This window comes from Thamnophis sirtalis, unplaced genomic scaffold, assembly GCF_051295495.1.
Source record: "Thamnophis sirtalis isolate CommonGarterSnake01/CBP01778 unplaced genomic scaffold, rThaSir2_p1.2 scaffold_10, whole genome shotgun sequence".
Lineage (NCBI taxonomy): Eukaryota > Metazoa > Chordata > Lepidosauria > Squamata > Natricidae > Thamnophis > Thamnophis sirtalis.
The window spans coordinates 37407833-37413545 of record NW_028261390.1 but is presented as its reverse complement, the minus strand read 5'-3'; positions in this window follow the sequence as shown (position 1 = coordinate 37413545).

Below are 5713 nucleotides of genomic sequence, written 5' to 3'. Positions count from 1 at the left end.
TTTTCAGTAAAGGATGTAATATTTTTGCTAATGCCAGTTGTTTCTAAGCATTTTATGATCCAACTATGTGGCAGTGAGTCAAATGCCTTTTTGTAATCAATCCAGACCATATTCAAGTTCGTTTTTCTGTTCTTACAATTTTCTAATATCATTTTATCAATTAGGAGCTGATCTTTTGTGCCCCTGCTCCTTCTTTTGTTGCCTTTTTGCTCTACTGGCAAGATGTTGTTTGTTTCCAAATAATCCATCATGTTATCTGCAATAATGCCTGTGAGTAATTTGAAGGTTGTTGGCAAGCATGTTATTGGTCTGTAGTTTTCAGGTGTTGTTCCTTTAGTTGCATTTTTCTGAATCAAGTATGTTTTTCCAGTTGTCAACCATTCATCAATTTGGCCCTTTTGTAAAATTTCATTCAGTTGCCTGGCCAATATTGCATGTAAACTGGTCAGATATTTGAGCCAGAAACCATGTAATTGGTCCTTTCCAGGTGATGTCCAATTCTTTACCTTTTTTACTCGATTTTTGACCATCTCAGTTGTTATTTCTAATACTTGCATTTGTTTGTTGCCAATGCTTTTCTCAAAGTCATGTATCCACTTTGCTTCCTTGTTGTAGTCCTTTGCATTTTCCCACAATTCTTTCCAGAATTCAACTGTGGCCTGTTTTTCTGGTTTTTCACTTTTGGTGTCACCATTCACATTAAGACTTTGATAAAAACGCCGTTGGTTTGATCGAAATTGCTGATTTTGTTTATATTGGATGATTCGTGCCTCATATCTTTCAATTTTTCTAGCTGTTGCTGTTATCTGCTGTTTTACAATCTCTACGGCTTCATTGATGTTTCTTATATCCAATCTATATCTTCTGATTAGCCGATCTATGGTTTTGTTGTTTTTAAGCTGTTGCTCATGCATGTTCTTTAAGTTACTAGCATCTGCCCTTAATTTTTTGACTTTTTGTTCTAATCGGATTTTCCACTTTGGCTTTGATGCTTTTTCTGTTGTGTGACTAGGTACTTTGATTTTAATGCCTAGTTCATTAGTGACTATTACAGCTGCGCTGTACATTAACTGGTTCGTTTCCAAGATGGATCCGGATTCAATTGTTGAAAACACTGCATTAACCATTTTCATGATAGGGGCCAAAATTTTCTTAGGCACAGTTTTTAGTGATGGTAAACGTTGCCTTTCCTCATTAAGCAGAAAGTGCTCCATGATCTTATCCTTCAATTCTTTTTGTTTTTGAGTTAGTTCATCAGTTGGTTCAGTGATAACTGGTTCTAGTGGTGGTGGTGTTATTTCCTCCCCGAGAGCTTCTTCTGGGAGTTCTACTATAATGTCTTTAGTTGTGTCTTGAATAGTTATTTCTGCTTGTGATATTGTTTTTTTGGTTTTGCAATTTGCCTGAATTTCCTCTATTTCAACTTCACTAAACACTTTATTCCGTATAATAAATCGCCTTTGATCTGCTAGTCGTTGTTCACTAACATTTGAATCTGGATATTGTTGTTTCCATAATTCATACATTCGCTTTAAATAGCCTCTTTTTTCTGGCTCTGAGTTGTAGTAACAGGCCATTATGGCACGGTTTTCATCTGCACTATATTTTTGTTGTTTTGTTGGCTGGTCCACTTGTAGCCCACTTGTCGACGGATGTCCAGGGACCCCAACATCCACCGCGGCCCTTGTTAACCCGCGCGACGACCGATGCGGTATGGAATTTATTCGTTTTTTTCACCATATTGTATGGGTTGGCAGGGTTTTTTTATGGGACCAGATGCCAACCTGACCCCAACCCTCCTTCTTTCTCATCCGGGCTTGGGACCGGCAACGGCGGAGTTGTTGTTGTTGTTGTTGTTGTTGTTGTTGTTGTTATTATTATTATTATTATTATTATTATTATTATTATTATTATTATTATTATTATTTATTGGTTTTGTATGCCGCCCACTCTCGGAAGACTCCGGGCAGCTTACAATAAAAAGGGAAGGGGGATATAAAAATAAAAGCAACAATTTAAAATTACAACAACATACATAACATAGAATGAGGCTAGATAATTCAACAGCCCTTGGTCTTGGTCGCTTTACGGAAGGCCGGAAGGGTAGTAAGGGTCCGGATCTCGATGGGGAGATCGTTCCAGAGGGCCGGAGCAGCTACAGAGAAGGCCCTCTCCCCGGGGGTCGCCAGCCGACATTGACCGGCAGATGGAATCCGGAGGAGGCCTAATCTGTGCGATCTAATAGGTCTCAGGGAGGTAATTGGCAGGAGGCGGTCTCTCAGGTAGCCAGCTCTGATGCCATGTAGGTTTAAAAGTAATGACTAGCACCTTGAAGCGTGTCCGGAGACCAATAGGAAGCCAGTGCAGCTCACGGACGATAGGTGTAACGTGGGTGTACCGAGGTGCACCCACAGTTGCTCGCGCGGCTGCATTCTGGACTAACTGGAGGCTTCGAACACTCTTCAAGGGCAGCCCCATGTAGAGCACGTTACAGTAGTCCAGTCTTGAGGTGACGAGGGCATGAATGACTATCCAAAGGGCCTCCCGGTCCAGATAGGGTCGCAATTGGTGCACCAGGCAAACCTGGGCAAAGGCCCCCCTGGTCACAGGCGACAGATGGTGTTCTAGAGTCAGCTGTGGATCCAGGAGGACTCCCAAATTGCGAACCCTCTCTGAGGGGTGTATAATTTCACCCCCCAGGCTGAGAGATGGAATAGCTAGACCATCTTTAGGAGGGAGCATCAATAGTCACTCGGTCTTGTCGGGATTGAGCGCAAGCTTGTTTGTTCCCATCCAGACCCTAACAGCCTCCAGGCACTGGCACTGCTTAACTGAGTTGGCACGGGGCGGACAGATACAATTGTATCCTTGTATCCGAAGGACGGTGCTTCCCACTCCCAACTTCCGCAGCCGTCGCAGAAGGGTACCATGGTCGATGGTATCGAAGGCCACTGAGAGGTCAAGAAGCACAAGGATAGAGGAGTGACCCCTATCCCTGATCATCGATCAGCGCGACCAAAGCAGTTTCCGTGCTGTAGCCAGGCCTGAAACCGGACTGAAAGGAATCCAGATAATCCGTTTCATCCAAGGACCGTCGGAGTTGAAAGGCCACCACTTTCTCAACAACCTTCCCAACAAAGGGGAGGTTGGAGACTGGACAAGTTACTCAAAATGGCTGGATCCAGAGAAGGTTTCTTCAGGAGGGGTCTCACCACAGCATCCTTTAGGAAGTGCGGGAAGGACCCCTCCTGGAGAGAGGTGTTAACTATTGTCTTGATCCAGCCGCGTGTCACTTCCCTGCTGGTCAAGACCAGCCAGGAGGGACACAGGTCCAGTATACAGGTGGAGGCACTCACCGCTCCCATGGCCTTGTCCACTTTCTCAGGAGCGACAAGTTGAAACTCACTCCATAAAATTTGCTCAAGACCTTCCCCCGGTACCTCGGCTGGTCCCGTGCAATTGGAGTCCAGATCTGTCCGAATCCGAGCGACTTTATCCGTTAGAAACTGAACAAATTCCTCAGCTCTACCTTGTAAAGGGTCGTCCGCATCCCTCCCTTTCAAGAGGGAGCGGGCTATTCTAAACAAGGCAGCTGGGCGCGGTTCAGCGGATGCAATAAGAGCGGCAAAATGCGCACATTTCACCGCCCATATTGCCACGAGATAGGTCCTGATAAAGGCTCTCATCAGTGCTCGATCTGACTCGGAGTTACTGGCCCTCCAGCGGCGCTCTAGGCATCTCTTTTGGCACTTCATCTTGTTTTGTTTTATTGTTTTATTTATTCATCTCCCGGAGTTCCTCGGTGAACCAAGGAGCTCTCCTGGATCCACTACCTCGGAGAGGCCGTAAAGGCGCAATCCGGTTTAGGGCCCCCGCCGCCGCTGTATTCCAAGCAGCGACTAAGGACTCTACCGGATTGTGGACGAGAGTGTCAGGTATTTCTCCAAGCGCCGTCTGAAATCCCATAGAGTCCATCAGGCGCCTGGGGCGGAACCACCTAATCGGTTCCTCCTCCCTACAGTGCAGGATTGGTCTCCAAAAGTCAAGCCTCAGTAGGAAGTGATCAGACCATGACAAGGGCAAGATCTTAATGCCCCTCAAATCTAGATCACGTCTCCACTGCTCCGAGAGGAATATGAGGTCAAGTGTGTGCCCCGCTGAGTGAGTCATTTGTTTGTTTCAGTAGTGAAATGTCTGCATCATTCTACTTTGCAAACCACATTAGCTAGCAGGATTACAGGTGTAATTCAAAGTGCTAGTTATTACCTACTAACCCTTGGTTCTGATAACCATGTCTTGCTGTCTCTATCCATCCTATAAGATTTCACTTGGCATGTCCTGCATCCCATCTTTTGAACAATGTAGCCAGGACCCAAGAGGTACATGTATGTCTTTTTCCTCAGTCTTTCAGATAGGCTGTGGACATTTTTATTTCTGGGATGATCATCTTTTTCATTAGCTTGATGTTGCATTTCTTTGGTTTTAAATTTGTACACCACAAAGAATAATTGAGATTAGACAGTTTAGAAATGTGAAATAGTTCAACTTCCAGGTTTCCAGTTATGACTCCCTTTGCTCTTAAAACTATGTAATATGAAAAGCTTCTCCTCTAAAGGAAATTCAACAGTAAGTTTACACATTTTAGACATCTATTTTTTTAACTCATTATGTGGGGATGTGATATATGTGAAGAAATATGCATAATGGCTGGAGCCTTGAAGGGCCTTCAGAGATGCTAAGCAAAGCGAAGGCTAACAAAATTAGTCAATACTTTTTAAAAGCACAACATTCTTACTTGTATGCACAAATGCACATTAAAATGGGTGAAACAGCATGAAGAACAATTACAATAAAAATAAATAACAGGAAAAAAAATACTGACAATGTCTACATCAAATGAGGCCAAGATTTCCTTACACAAGTTTTCCTATAAGGAAATTAGAAGTACAACACACTAACAATATATCTACAGAACACTTTTATTTTTTTATAAAAGAACACAAATTGTTCATTTCTCAAAACAGACCGCATAATTTCAATTATAGAATAAAATTTTGGAGTGGAAGAATTATAACTGGCTCATCAATGAAGGCTTCAGACATTAAAAATAAATGCAACAGAAGGTTCACATCAAAAAAGGGACCTGTATTTTTCTATAAATACTATAAATAATCACCATTTACAATCCAACTTGAGCAAAGCGAGAACTATTTGGTCATTTGGGACCAGATACTTTTCATATATTTTTGTGGAAAATACTTTTAACAGATGTACTGAAAATCACATTTTCCTCTTGCCACTCATTGATGTTTTATTGCATGCTTCTTTTTAATGTTCGATGCCACAACTGGATTAGTGTTCTGACTAGTTTGCAAAACCTGGAAGAAAACCTAGGTTCCATTTCTTAAAGTACTTGTTATATCAAAAAATAAAGAAGTGATGCAGATAATAGGCTAGGAAAGGAGAATGACATATTCAACAAAGTATTGCCAGATATATGTTCTATGCTGATATATGCCACTATTTTTATTCACTGAAATTGTTACGTTTTATGTACTACAAGAAATGACAAAATTATTAAAAATATCTGGCCAATGGTTTATTTAATACAGTGCAAAAATATTAAGTCGTTTTCTTTTTTTCTTTTTGTCCTGAAACAAGTCCTAGCCACCAATACTAGCTTTTCAACATCTACATAAAGTCTGACAGCACA